General features: G+C 39.7%; 2 pseudogenes; both read right to left on the bottom strand.

The window, feature by feature from the left end:
• Positions 1–5,796: 5,796 nt before the first annotated feature.
• Positions 5,797–7,183, bottom strand: LOC122213179 (annotated as a pseudogene).
• A 172-nt stretch (positions 7,184–7,355) lies between these two features.
• On the bottom strand, positions 7,356–8,090 carry LOC122213177 (annotated as a pseudogene).
• Positions 8,091–15,980: the final 7,890 nt, after the last annotated feature.

Below are 15,980 nucleotides of genomic sequence, written 5' to 3'. Positions count from 1 at the left end.
TTCATTCATGACTTTATCTATTTGGGTCATCTCCCTTTTCTTTTTGAGAAGCCTGTCTAGAGGTTTATCAATTTTGTTTATTTTTTCAAAAAACCAACTCTTGGTTTCGTTGATCTGCTCTACAGTTTTTTTAGATTCTATATTGTTTATGTCTGTTCTGATCTTTATTATTTCTCTTCTGCTGCTAGATTTAGGCTGTCTTTGCTGTTCTGTTTCTATTTCCTTTAGGTGTGCTGTTAGATTTTGTATTTGGGATTTTTCTTGTTTCTTGAGATAGGCCTGGATTGCAATGTATTTTCCTCTCAGGACTGCCTTCGCTGCATCCCAAAGCATTTGGATTGTTGTATTTTCATTTTTGTTTGTTTCCGTATATTTTTTAATTTCTTCTCTAATTGTCTGGTTGACCCACTCATCCTTTAGTAGGGTGTTCTTTAACCTCCATGCTTTTGGAGGTTTTCCAGACTTTTTCCTGTGGTTGATTTCAAGCTTCATAGCATTGTGGTCTGAAAGTATGCATGGTATGATTTCAATTCTTGTATACTTATGAAGGGCTGTTTTGTGACCCAGTATGTGATCTATCTTGGAGAATGTTCCATGTGCACTCGAGAAGAAAGTATATTCTGTGGCTTTGGGATGCAGAGTTCTAAATATATCTGTCAAGTCCATCTGATCCAATGTATCATTCAGGGCCCTTGTTTCTTTATTGACCGTGTGTCTAGATGATCTATCCATTTCTGTAAGTGGGGTGTTAAAGTCCCCTGCAATGACCACATTCTTATCAATAAGGTTGCTTATGTTTGTGAGTCATTGTTTTATATATTTGGGGGCTCCCGTATTCGGCACATAGATATTTATAATTGTTAGCTCTTCCTGATGGATAGACCCTGTGATTATTATAGAATGCCCTTCTTCATCTCTTATTACAGCCTTTAACTTAAAGTCTAGTTTATCTGATATAAGTATGGCTACTCTAGCTTTCTTTTGATTTCCAGTAACATGATAGATAGTTTTCCATCCCCTCACTTCCAATCTGAAGGTGTCCTCAGGTCTAAAATGAGTCTCTTGTAGACAGCAAATAGATGGGTCTTGCTTTTTTATCCATTCTGATACCCTATTTCTTTTGGTTGGCGCATTTAGTCCATTTGCATTCAGTGTTATTATAGAAAGATATGGGTTTAGAGTCATTGTGATGTCCGTAGGTTTCATGCTTGTAGCGATGTCTCTGGTACTTTGTCTCACAGGATCCCCCTTAGGATCTCTTGTAGGGCTGGTTTAGTGGTGACGAATTCCTTCAGTTTTTGTTTGTTTGGGAAGAACTTTATCTCTCCTTCTATTCTAAATGACAGACATGCTGGATAAAGGATTCTCGGCTGCATATTTTTTCCGTTCATCACATTGAAGATCTCCTGCCATTCCTTTCTGACCTGCCAAGTTTCAGTAGAGAGATCGGTCACAACTCTTATAGGTCTCCCTTTATATGTTAGAGCACGTTTATCCCTAGCTGCTTTCAGAATTTTCTCTTTATCCTTGTATTTTGCCAGTTTCACTATGATATATTGTGGAGAAGATCGATTCAAGTTACGTCTGAAGGGAGTTCTCTTTGCTTCTTGGATTTCAATGCCTTTTTCCTTCCCCAGATCCAGGAAGTTCTCAGCTATTATTTCTTCAAGTACACCGTCAGCACCTTTCCCTTTCTCTTCCTCCTCTGGAATACCAATTATGCATAGATTATTTCTCTTTAGTGCATCACTTAGTTCTCTAATTTTCCCCTCATACTCCTGGATTTTTTTATCTCTCTTTTTCTCAGCTTCCTCTTTTTCCATAACTTTATCTTCTAGTTCACCTCTTCTCTCCTTTGCCTCTTCAATCCAAGCCGTAGTTGTCTCCATTTTATTTTGCAGCTCATTGATTGCATTTTTTAGCTCCTCCTGGCTGTTGCTTAGTCCCTTGATCTCTGTAGCAAGAGATTCTCTGCTGTCCTTTATACTGTTTTCAAGCCCAGCGATTAATTTTATGACTATTATTCTAAATTCACTTTCTGTTATATTGTTTAAATCCTTTTTGATCAGTTCGTTAGCTGTTGTTATTTCCTGGAGATTCTTCTGAGGGGAATTCTTCCGTTTGGTCATTTTGGATAGTCCCTGGAGTGGTGCAGGACTGCGGGGCACTTCCTCTGTTCTGTCTTGAATAACTTGCGTAGGTGGGCAGGGCGCAGTAGACCTGATGTGTGTCCCCAGTCCACCGCCAGGGCCACAGTCAGACTGGTGTGTGCCTTCTCTTCCCCTCTCCTAGGGGTGGGATTCACTGTGGGGTGGCGTGGCCCGTCTGGGCTACTTGCACACTGCCAGGCTTGTGGTGCTGGGGATCTGGTGTATTAGCTGGGGTGGATAGGCACGGTGCAGGGGGCGGGAGGGGCAGGCTCCGCTCACTTATTCTTCGGTGATCCGCTTCGGGAGGGGCCCTGCGGCACCGGGAGGGAGTCAGACCCGCTGGAGGGATGGATCCACAGAAGCACAGCGTTGGGTGTTTGCGTGGTGCAAGCAAGTTCCCTGGCAGGAACCGGTTCCCTTTGGGATTTTGGCTGGGGGATGGGCAAGGGAGATGGCGCTGGCGAGCGCCTTTGTTCCCCGCCAAGCTGCGCTCTGTCGTTCGGGGCTCAACAACTCTCCCTCCCGTTGTCCTCCAGCCCTCCCGTTCTCCGAGCAGAGCTGTTAGCTTATAACCTTCCAGATGTCAAGTCCCTCTCACTGTCGGAACACACTCCGGCCGGCCCCTCCGCTTTTGCAAGCCAGACTCGGGGGCTCTGTTTGGTCAGCGGGCCGCCCCTCCGCCCCGGCTCCCTCCCGCCAGTCCGTGTAGCATGCACCGCCTCTCCACCCTTCCTACCCTCTTCCGTGGACCTCTTGTCTGCGCTTGGCTCCAGAGACTCCGTTCTGCTAGTCTTCTGGCGGTTTTCTGGGTTATTTAGGCAGGTGTAGGTGGAATCTAAGTGATCAGCAGGACGCATGGTGAGCCCAGCGTCCTCCTACACTGCCATCTTCCCAGGATCCTCAATTTATTTTATTTTTATTGCAAAAGACATACATGCTTATAAATTTTTTAAAAATCAAGCAGTAGATTGAAGAAATTTAAGTAAGAAGCCTTCCTCTTTGCACATCCTTCATTCCTACTCCATTCCACAATATCCTCCCCCATTGACAGTTTTTGTGTATGCTTCTAGTAATTTTCCATGCATATATCATCATATATTCTTACATAAACATATCATGCACACAAACACTCAGACCACATTCTGTTGGGAGCTTGCTTGTTCATTTAACAACATATCTTGGAGGTACTTCCATTAGCATATACAGTTTTACTTTGTTCTTTTTAAAGGATACGTATCGTTCCATCACATGGCTAGATCATGATTTTTTAACCAGGTCCTTGTTAATACACACACAAAATGTTTCCAGTTTGTAAGCACTGTGTTACAATCAAGGCCACAATGATCATCCTTGCACATGTCTTGACATAATTTTGGCATCATCTCTGTTAAAAAATGTATGTGTACTGTCCAACTTCCACTTTCAGCAGCTGTTATTGGCGGTGATTCCCTGTCTCCCCTTGGTTATAGTGGAATATGTCGGCCCGCGCTCTGCCTTCCCAGTGTCTCATAGCAGAGCTCATTAATCCTGCATCACAGGCTCAGCTGCAATCCACTTCTTAGATCCATCCTAAGGGAAGAGTGGAGAGGGAAGAAGAAATGCTGATTATGTTCCAAATATTGCCAGACACAGTAGCTCTGAAAGCAATGATAAAAAAAATAGTTATTTTTACCTATAAACATGGTGATAAACATGGCCCATAGAAATTAATCATTCTAGGCATATGGGGTGGAATGGAGATTCAAAACCCAGGTTTCAACGTTTTTATTTATTTTTGGGACAGAGAGAGACAGAGCATGAACGGGGGAGGGGCAGAGAGAGAGGGAGACACAGAATCGGAAACAGGCTCCAGGCTCCGAGCCATCAGCCCAGAGCCTGACGCGGGGCTCGAACTCACGGACCGCGAGATCGTGACCTGGCTGAAGTCGGACGCTTAACCGACTGCGCCACCCAGGCGCCCCTCAAAACCCAGGTTTGTTCTCTTCTGAGTATTTAGTCTCAACATCTTTTTTTGAAAATTTTGTTTAATGTTTGTTTATTTTTGAAAGAGAGAGAGACAGTGCACAAGCAGGGGAGGGGCAGAGAGAGAGAGAGGGAGGCACAGAATCTGAAACTGGCTCCAGGCTCTGAGCTGTCAGCACAGAGCCCAATGTGGTGCTGGAACTCATGAACTGCGAGATCACGACCTGAGCCCAAATTGGACAATCAATTGGCTGAGCCACCCAGGCACCCCTTAGTCTCAATGTCTTAATACTTTTTCTCCTTCTTTGCTGTTCTAGTGGTACAGGTATTTGGTCCTACTCACCATAAATGAGACTGGGATGACCTTTGAGCTCCCATGTTATTTTGTGAACTGTAGCCTCTCCTCTTACCTAGCAGTGTCTCTATTCTGGTAACTGGCCAGTAGTATACTCTTTCCTTCTTGTGCCTTGCTCCTATATCCAGGTTTCTCTTCCAGCACCTGACCTGGTATTCTAAATGTTCTAAGACAAGGTACCAGCCTTCTGCGTCTCACATTTCTTTGGGCAATAAGTTATTAAGTTGCCATTTAGCTACAGTGCATAATGTGTGTTTGTTGGTGGGGTACTTGTGGTATTAACAGGAAATGACCTGACATCTGAATTTCTGCTGAATAGGGTTCTTGTTCATTTGGGGTTCCCATCAGGAAGTTACTTTACCCAATAAAGCACATACTATAAAGCCTACCCTTTGCAAAAAGGAAGAACAAAAGTGTCAAAGTCACAGAACACAGACATAGGGAACCAAAATGTGTAGACAAGCAAATAGGGAAAGATTCAATTCTCCATTAATAAATGCTAGTAGTAGGCAGTTTGTAAAGTGTTTTCCAGGGAAGACACACTTTCTTTGCAGTACTAATGGTGAACAAACTAAGAATTTTCTGCGAACAGTGAAATCATCAATATGAGGAGTAGTTTCATATAGTACATGTAACAATATTCCAGCACAGAATAGGGTTAGGCAAGACTCGCTGAAGAACCATAGAAGGGAAATCCATAAAAGAAACAAACAAAAAGAAACTATTATCTTTTCCATATTAGGCCAAGTTTTTACCAGTTCTTCAGGGAAGAGTAATTAAAATTTAATACTAATAACTAACCCGTGTGCATCATTTACTTTTTTTTTTTTTTTTGCAGAACACTCCTTTATTATAGCAATGTATAAAGCAAATATACCATTAAAGGTTTACAACCACAACTGTACATTATTATGACTGTTGGTGTTGTTACACAGCTTGCTCGCATTTAGGGGAATAGCTTATATGTAATTCTTGAAATTTACTGAACTTCTTCATAAAAATGTGGGATTGAAATGCATGAACATGTTTCTAAGCAGCTCTAAATTTTCACTCTCCTGAGCAGCTCTAAATTTTCACTCTATTTCCAGCCTCAGCATTTTCACACATCCTTTGTGAGTTCACCAAACTCAAGGCCTTTTGTTACTAAGAGAACCAGTAAGGCTACGTTTGCAGTGACAACATCCTTACAAAATAATGAATAAAAGTTGGTGTTTACCAATAGATTTTTGACCTCGTTCCTTCTTCCTTTAGGGCAACCGAACTTTCACTGGGCTTTCAGTCCAACCACTAAAGACTGAGTATCCTTCAAATCCCTCCTTTAAAAGCACTTCAAACAGGCATTTCCATTTTAATAGTCCAGTGAGGATTGTACCCTTCAATCTGAAAGTCCTCAGCCTTGAAGTCATCAATTGTCTCAACTTTTGAAGGGATTTTGAGCTTGGGTAAAGGCAGTGGTTCTTGCTGTAGCTGCATTTTCAGGTAAATATGTGCATCTCCCAAAGTATATACGAAGTCACCTGGCTTCGCGGCAGTACTATCATGTATGTAGATGGGCAGGGTGGAGCTGGCGGTGTGCAAGGGCATACCCAGGTCCAGGTCTCCTGACCTGGACAGGAGAGGTCAGGTCTGACCTGACCAGGACAGGTCTCCTGTCCTGACCTGTCAGGACAGCTCACCGTTCACCGTTTAGGACTGGCAAAGGGCATGGCATGGAAGTAGGGCCATAAGACAAGGATCTTTTGAATTCCATCCACACAGGAAAGATGATGGTTTTGGTTGTGTCATTCACCTTTTGCAGACCTTTTGGTCTACTCCTTGACCTGAATAATCTGAATCCTTATCTTTGTATTCTGCCCCCAAATGCCTTTCTACTGATACTCATAAACTGGGCCTAAATCCCCTTCTCTGTTGGAGAATACCAGGCTGTCCAAGAAATCTCAGGGTGCACCGGCATCCCAGATATTCGATCCCTTGGAAGACAATTCCCTAGCATTTGTAGGTCTCTTGGTAAAACCACAGCAACTCCTCCAAAACACCCTTTCAGAATACACGTTTTGTTGTCAGCAGAGGAAATTGATCTCTCACTCTGGCTATAGAGTGCCTGCGTGCAGAGCACCCACAGCATGCTGGCGTGGTGTGGTCATCCTTCCGGAACCTGCAGTGCAGGCAGGATGTGCTGCTCCCTGTGGGGTGGTGGCCATGACTGGGAGCCCCCTACTGCGGGGCTGTAGGAGCAGGTGGCGGGCGGGCAAGGTGGTGTGGGTCCTTCTGTGTGCCTCTTTTCCCTCATTTACTCACTTCTGAGAGGCTTGCTTCCTTGGACAATTATTACATTAACGCACATATGGAGCCTTGAGAATGGTATATGGTGCAAGAAAGCGAGCAGTTTGACATGATACAGCTCAGGCTTTGAATTCTGGATTGGTCACATAACCACCAATGTCAGTATTTTCAAGGATGAACACAACAGTATCTGTCATCCTACATGTATTTCTGGAATCTTGCCATTCTCACATAAAGAGGTATAGTCAAATTCTCCTCTAGCTGAAAATGTGTGGATTTGTGACTACCTTATAACCAAGAATGTGACAGAAGTGACACTGTGTGACTCAGAAGTTAGGTCAGAAAAGGTGATGTGACTCCCCTTGCTTGCAAGAACACTTGTGCCAAAATCTAAATCATTGTGTAAGCAATCCAAGTATCCTGAGGCTGCCATGCTATGAGGAAGCCCAAACTAGTTTACATGGAAAAGCTCTAACTCCCTCTCTCTCTCTCTCTCTCTCTCTCTCTCTCTCTCGGTAGGTAGATAGATATCTTTTTTTTGTTTCAATTTGAAAGTAGTCATTTATTAAACTGACTAGATTATAGAAATAATCATAGTAGATACCTTAGATCATCCTTCTAATAAAGCTCTTGATCTGGTCTTCTCTGTTGTCGGCATCTCCACCTGCTACAAAACAGGTGGACTTTTTCTTCATCCCCACTTGTGGAGAAGATAATCTGAAGGGCCATAAGAAGTTGTTTGCTTCTTTGAGATGTTTTCCATCAATATAGATCTCGTGATTCAGATCCTCCATGTAGATGATGCCATATTTACCAGGAGATTGAACAACCAGTGTTTTATCTGTCAGGGTAATTCACTTCTCATTGATTTTGTCATAACCATGTTTGCAAATCATTTCATTCACCAACTGCAAGGTTGGGTATCCCCTTGCTATATATGGTTTCACAATCTTTAGCATGTTAATTGAAGCCTTGTTGAGCTTAACAAAGGTGCCATGGAAGATCTGGCAAAGGCGAAGAAGCTGCAACACCTGTAATCTTTGGGCTTACACCGTTGATACCTCTGATGCTGATGACAAATGCCACTTTGGGTTCTGCAGAAGTTGCCAGCTTTTCTTGCCATCTTAGCCATTTGAATCTCAGTTCTATACATTTGCCTATATTCCCTGTGGTGATGCTTGGCTTTTTCACAGAGAAGCTGCCACCTTGCCTTTTGAAACATCTTTGGCAAATATCTTTCTCAAATGCTAGATCTTCAACATTTTGAAATTCCTTCACTTTTTCTTAAGGGTTTCTGGCACAACAGGAACCTTCTTTTTCTTCTCTTCTGTACCTTCCATGGTTCCAGCTGGAAAACAGCTCTAGATAGATATCTTGTTATCAGTACATCTCAAGAGAGAGAGGGAGACCAGCTTTTAGTTTCACTATAGCTGATATCTGACTGCGGCCTCATGAGAGAGCCCAAGACAGAGTGGCCCAGCTGAACTTTTCTCAAATATCAAGTCCACATATTCTGTTAACCTAATAATATGAGTGTTTTATGCCACTAAGTTATGAAGTGAATTGTTACAATGCAGTAGTAATTTAGGACTGACATCTTGCGATCTTCAGCAAGTCATTTGATTTATAGGAGGCTTGGCTTTCTTACCTGTAAGATAGTGGCAAAGATAACAGCTAAGGAGGGTAAGTATTAAAGTAGCCCCCCTGATAAACTACTCCTAGTAGCAAGACCCATCCTCATGTGTGGGTCCACTACTTCCTAGCCCCTCCTCACTGTCCTATTTCCTATTGTAAGGAAGCAATCACTCCTTTCTACTATTAACCTAATGACAAGATCTCAAAACTTCTAGACATTTTGAAATCACTAGACAAAATACAATATGGTTTATATGAAGTTAAACAGGCTTCTTCTCACTGGTTCACAGGAGATAGGGCATGGAAGAGTCTTATGGACATGAAAGTATATTATTTAGGAGAAATCATACATTGAAGCACTATGAACCACTAAGCATAAATTAGTTCACCAGATTCGTCACCAAAAAAAGTTACCAGGACCTAATAGCAATACAGCAGTTTTGGTTGGAGATGTAGAGAGTTGGGGGTAGGAATAAGATATATACCAGCAGTGGAATACAGCCACATTGAAGGCTGAATTGAAAGTGCTTTCTTTCCCTCTCCTGACTTGCCCAGTGCATCCCTCCAATTTCATAGATCCTACTACATTCACTGAAATTTCTTGTTGACTACCAATTTGCATAGCCCCTCAGAATGTCCTCAATGTAGACCTTACTGTGTGTATAATTGTGTGTGTGTGTGTGTGTGTGTGCACGCGTGTGTGCACGTGTGTATGCATTTGGGAGAAAAAATTTGATTCTATCTTTCTAGGTTCTTTGGTCTGATAATCAAATTAACATAAAACAGATTAATAAGAGAAAACAAATGTAATTACATATTTATTGACGGTCCATAAGAATATGAGACCCAAGGACAAGCCAGACAATTGAGACTTATGTGGCATCTTGAGCTAAGGAATGGGATAAGGGCCTGGGGTTTAAAGGGGAGGAGGATGATTCACAGGATGATAAGAGCAGATGTTTGGTAATTAGATATTTGTCCTGCCATACAGATAGGTCATTCAGATAAAAATGTAATCTCTTAGTAATAGCTCTTTTTCTGGGCCAGGCCCTTCTCTACATTTTTTCAGGTAATTTACAAAAGAGGTGAAAGTTACTTCTGAGTCTGCTGAATCTTGATTGCTCAAAATCGTCCATATGCCAAAGTGGCACATTTTGGGGCTACTTGTCCTTGAGCCTCTTTAGGAAGGATAAGGAAAGTGGTGTGGCAGATCTTTAACATTCAGTTCTTTAGAAAGAAAAAGCCCTGATTTTTAGCATTTTTCTGATTTCCATGGGGGTAAATACTTTCATCGTGGCCAATTTCAAGCTACCAATTTGCCATTACTGAGCACAGAGCTGGGAGAGCCTGAGTAAGCAGCACACCATTACGCTCCCAGCATACACATTATAGTAGGCATAAATAATTTCAAAAACATAGTTAACAATAAAATGTAAGAATTACATAATAGTAAAATGTAAAATGTAATGTTTTGACAATTTCGTACCTTTATTTTAATATAATTTATGTATAATTTTATATAATTTAATTTTTAACAATGGTCGGGCAGAATTCCTCTCAATTTAGTAATTGGCTCTCACCAGCCAATAGGAGACATATCTAGCATATCGCTGGAGATTAGTTAATAATTCTACATCAGCAATTACAGCAAACCTCAGAGAAAGCTTTCCAGCAGTTATGCCACTGAAGGTGAGCAGAATTTGCCACTCCAAAATATGCCCCTTTGGCACAAAGCTTATTTTAGGATGATTATTTTTGCAAAAAAATAACAGAAGTTACCCTTTTGTAAGAGACATTTACACTTACAAGGAAAATCTCCATTTGTAAAGGTGTCTCCTCTGTACCAGGAAAAGAAGAATGACTCAATTTCTAGAAATGATTATCAATGGAGAAAGCAACTGACTTAAATCTGCTTAACTATTTACACTTGTTAACTGTGCTTTGCCTGATAATCTCATATAACTGACTCCCTACCACCGCCCCCCCTCCCTTCCCCCAACATCTTTTGTCTTTTGCTAGAGATATTTAAGGTGGTAGCTTGGGCCATATTAGAGTTACTCAGTTTTCCTGGGTCTTTCCCGTGTATATAGGAGGTATACATGTTATTAAACTTTAGTTTGTTTTTCTCCTGTTAATCTTTTTTTTTTTTTTAATTTTTTTTTTTTAACGTTTATTTATTTTTGAGACAGAGAGACACAGCATGAACGGGGGAGGAGCAGAGAGAGAGGGAGACACAGAATCGGAAGCAAGCTCCAGGCTCTGAGCCATCAGCCCAGAGCCCGACGCGGGGCTCGAACTCGCGGACTGCAAGATCGTGACCTGAGCTGAAGTCGGACGCTTAACCGACTGAGCCACCCAGGCGCCCCTCTCCTGTTAATCTTTTATTACAGAGGGGTCTCAGCCAAGAACCTAGAAGGTAGGTTCTTTCATATATACCATAGTATGGTTGCAGTGAGATACTAATCTCCTACATGGTATGGTAGGGTCTGAGTCACCTCTGACTTCAAGCAGCCTCATTCATTTAGCCACGTGCTGTGCAAATGGTCCAGGACAGGACATAAAAAAGTCTGAGAAGCCCTGCTTCAGAATACCTATTAACTCCTTTCAAGCCATTTCTCTCTTGAGCCAGTGCTCAACTATATATTGACTAAAGTTTAATTTTTTCTATGTTTTTTTATGTGTGTAATAACCTAAAACTGCTATCAGACAAATAACCAGGAAATATTAATCACATGTCCTGTGCTATAGACTCTGGGAACATTATAAGGAAGAATACAATAAAATCCCAGTCCTGAAGGACTCTATAATCTAGTCACAGAGATAAGACTAACACTTCAAACAATCACAAAGGCAATAAAAGATAGTAGATGTGTGTAATAAAAGGCGAAATGATATGGCACAAACCATAACTGTCATTGAATTTCAGACAAGGTGTTGAGAAAACAAAAGGAAACCCAACTGATTTTACCCTCTCAATTTACAAATACAGGATTTACTATGATTATTAACCAGTTATGTGGGAGTGAGGCAGGGTCCAGCTCTCCTAAATTCCATGCCATCCATTTAATCCACTTAACAACTGAGCAGCTATCATGCCCAGGGTACTGTTCTCAGGTGAATTTTCCATTAGGAGATACAGTGCCCAAGACTCACAAAGAAATTTTAATTTCTTTTCCATCAGAAGGATAAAAACACTAAAATTTAGGTCCAAGAAAAGTTTTAATATATAATATATTTGTCTTTATACCAGTATAATCATAAAACACAATTTTTAATATTTTTATTTGCCCCCCGAAATATATCTCTTTGGCATGTGGATTATTTTAGGCTGATTATTTTTAAGAAGCAGAAGGCTCAAGAAATTTTTCTTTTTTTCCTTCCCACTAATTGCCTAAAAGAATTTAGATAGAGGGCTTGTTCCAGGAAGGGAGTCATCACCATAGGTAACGATTATGTAATATGAACTAGGTATGGTAGACAGGGAGGAGCTTAGCAAGATCTATTGGATTGAAGTCCTCTATATGTCCCATTGTTTTTGCAAGGCCCATCAGATATTTGTTTACCAAACATTTACACTTTTTCATCTTTTGTGAATTGCTTTCCTTCCCTTTGAAGACCTCTACCCTCTTCTGCTTAGCTTAGGATGACATACATAACTTTTTTTGCCTGATTATCTTTGGAATCTCTCATGTTTATGTGGATTCCTTACACGTACATCATTAAATCTGATTGTCTCATGTTAATCTGTCTCATGCCAATTTAATTCTTTGTTTCAAAATTTTATTTTTTTTATTCAAGTATAATTAACATACATTGTAATGTTAGTTTCAGGTGATACTATAATGATTCCACAATTCTATACATTTCTCATTGCTCATCAAGATAGGTGTAGTCTTAATTCCCTTTATCTTTTTTACCCATGCTCTCATACACCTCCCCTCTGGCAACCATCAGTTTGTTTCCTGTTTTTAAGACTCTTTGTTTCTTTGTCTCTTTTTTCTTTGTTCATTTGCTTTGTTTCTTAAATTGCATATATGAGTGAAAGCATATGGTGTTTGTCTTTCTCTGACTGACTTATTTCACTTAGCATTATGCCCTCTAGGATCATACATGTTGTTGCAAATGGCAAGATTTCATTCTTTTTTTAGAGCAGAGTAATATTCCATTTTGTGTGTGTGTGTGTGTGTGTGTGTGTGTGTGTGTGTGTGCGCGCGCGCACATACATACCACATCTTCTTTATCCATTCTTTTATCAGTGAACATTTGGGTTGCTTCTATATCTTGCAAGGTTATGGTATTTAATACTGCAGTAAACATAGGGGTACATATATTTTTTGAATTACTGTTTTCATTTTCTTTAGGTAAATACTCAGTAATGGAATTACTATACCATATGGTATTTCCACTTTTACTTTTTGAGGAACATCAATATTGTTTTCCACTGTGGCTGCACCAATTTGCATTTCTACCAACAGGATACAAGGGTTTCTTTCTCTCCACATCCTCTCCAACACTTGTTATGTTTTGTCTTTTTGATACTAGCCATTCTGACAGGTATAAGGTGATATTTCATATGGTTTTAATTTGCATTTCTCTGATGATTAGTGATGTTAAGCATATTTTCATGTTTCTGTTGACCACTTGTCTGTCTTACTTGTAAAAATGTCTATTTATGTTGTCTGCCTATTTTTAATTCTTTGGGGGGTTTTATTTGGTGCTGAATTGTATAAGTTCTTTATATATTTTGAATAGTAACTCCTTATCACTTATATCATTTGCAAATATCTTCTCCCAATCAGTAGGTTGCCTCTTTGTTTTCTTTATGGTTTCCTTTGCTGTGCAAAAGCTTTTTATTTTGGTGTAATCAATAGTTTAATTTTGTTTTTATTTTCCTTGCCTGGGAAGACATTATCTAGAAAAATGTTTGTGTATCTGATGTGAAACAAATGACTAGCTATGTTTTCTTCTTGGAATTTTATGTTTACAGTTCTCACATTTAAATCTTTGATCCTTTTGAGTTTATTTTTGTGTATGGTGTAAGAAAGTGGTCCATTTTCATTCTTTTGCATGTAGCTGTCCAGTTTTGCCATCACCATTTGTTAAAGAGACTGTCTTTTCCCCATTGTATATTATTGCATCTTTGTCATAGATTAATTGACCATGTAACTGTGAGTTTGTGGAATCTCCTGTTCCCTTGATCTGTGTGTCTATTTTTATGTCATTACAATACAGTTTTGATTACTACGGCTTTGTAGTATATCTTAAAATCTGGGATTGTGAGAGAGAGAGGGACAGAGAGAAAGGGAGAGAGAGAATCCAAATCAGGCTCCGTGCTATGAACACAGAGCCTGATGCAGGCTTGATATGGCGAACAGTGAGATCATGACCTGAACTGAAATCAATACTGGGATGTTCAACCATTAAGCTAACCAGGCACCCCTCAACTTTGTTCTTTTTAAAGACTGCTTTGGCTATTTGGGGTCTTTAATGGTTCCATACAAATTTTAGAATTATTTGTTCTAATTTTATGAAATATGTTGTTGGTAGGTTAATAGGGATTGCATTGAATTTACAGATTGCTTTGGATAGTGTGGACTATTTTAACCCTGTTGGTTCTTCCAGTCCATGAGCATGGAATATCTTTCCATTTGTTTGTGTGTCTTCAATTTCTTTCATCAGTGTTTTATCATTTTTAGAGTATAGGTCTTTTACTTTCAATTTTTAATATTTTTTTTATGGAGAAAAAAGCCCAGGAAGGCAAAAGCGCCTCTGACCCATGAAGGTCATAATGAGGTTCTATTTTAGGCACTAGGGAAAGGTAAAATGGTGAGTAAGACAGATAAGGCTCTGCTTTCATGGAACTTTCATTCTCTTAGGGGGAGAAACCATTAGGAAGTCCATAAACAAATCAAGAAGCAAAATGATTGCGGACAGTGATAAAGGAAAGGCTGTAAGAAAATTAAACACGATTGTTTTACAGAGAGACAGGGTGGGAATGTTTCTAAAATAGGCCTTTTGGAGGAAGTTGAGCTCTGAATGATGAGAAAAAGCCAGTCCAATAAAAAGATCCAAAGGAAGAACTTTCCAGACCTAGGGAACAGCGTGGGCAAAGGTGCTGAGGAATTAGCTTGGTGGAGTGGAGGAGCCAAAAGCTCAGGGGATTAGTGGGTTTGAGCATAGAGGGAAAAGAGAGGAGGTGAACAGAAGAGGTGGAAGTGGTAGGAGGGGCTGTAGCATGGAGACTTGAGGCCATTGAAGGGCATTACATTTAGTGAAGAACACAGTGGGAAACCACTGTACGTGTTTAAACAGATGAAGGATAGAATCACAATACATATATCACAATAAGATTAGTCCAGGTTCAGTGTGGAGAATTGCCTGGAAATGGAGGAGACCAGTTTGGAAGCCTGAACATTAAGGCAAGCAAGTGATGACATTCCTTAAGTCAGTGTGGTAGCTCTGGGGATGGAAAGGACAGGATAGATCCAGGATGTGTTTTGGATGTAGAGTAGCAGGAATGGATGTTGGAGCAGTGGGAAAAAGCATCAAGGGTGGGGAAGAATGGGAGAGAAGGCCTGGCAGTCTTCATGGAAGGGGTGATTATGCAATAGGAAGAATGGATCATTTCATAGAGCAAAGAAAAACTGTCTTTCACCAACTTGAAAAGAGCTTAATTTCAATTATTAGACTATGAAAATACACCAAAGTTAATGGGATAAAATGTATGCAAGCCCCAATTGTAGTTACTTGTAATATTTTGGTATTTGAAAGCTATTAAAAAGGGAGTAAGTTCTTTCAGTTTATATTGCTTATGAATCAGAAGATGCATTGCATTATAATAACTTTAATTGTCCTGAAATACATTTCATTGAACATATATTGTGGATAAATGAGCCACAAAGGAAGGCCCAATTTTTAATTCGAAGAGTACTCAAAAACAAATGAAAACAATATATCAATAGAAACAAAAGACAATTTTAATGAGTGTTTTATGGAACACTGAAATAATTCCTCTGTATTATAACTTGAATCCATTATGTAAAAATTAAGCACAATGGGATGGATAAAAAATGTTTAAATTAATAGAAGCTTATACATGTGTGATGGAAGCATGAGAATCATCTGGGGGAGGCCATAGTGAACCTCAGAAATTATTTAGTTTTTCAAAGTCTGTCTTCTAAAATGTAATAATGCTCAACTCATAGCATGAGATTAAATTAATGTGCTTTGTAGTCTGCTATATCAGTGGGTGTGTTACTTTTCAGAGACGTGGTTTCTGAACTTAAAAAAAGTTAACAAACCGGTTAAAAAGCCAATTTTAATCCAGTTAGTCTCTTAAACAAATTATTGGGATAAAGCAGATTGCAGGATAAAAATTTTGACCAACTATGAAAGCAAACAGCTTTATTTTTCCAGCTTTATTGAGGAATAATTGACAAAATTGTCATGTATATTTAAAGTATACAGTGTGATGATTTGATATATATATATATATATATATATATATATATGAATATATATATACACATACATATATATATATATATATGTATATATATATATATATAATTTGTAAAATGATTACCATAATAAGG

Source organism: Panthera leo, chromosome A2, assembly GCF_018350215.1.
Source record: "Panthera leo isolate Ple1 chromosome A2, P.leo_Ple1_pat1.1, whole genome shotgun sequence".
In the NCBI taxonomy this organism is placed as follows: Eukaryota; Metazoa; Chordata; class Mammalia; order Carnivora; family Felidae; genus Panthera; species Panthera leo.
This window is presented reverse-complemented; position numbering and strand designations above follow the sequence as displayed.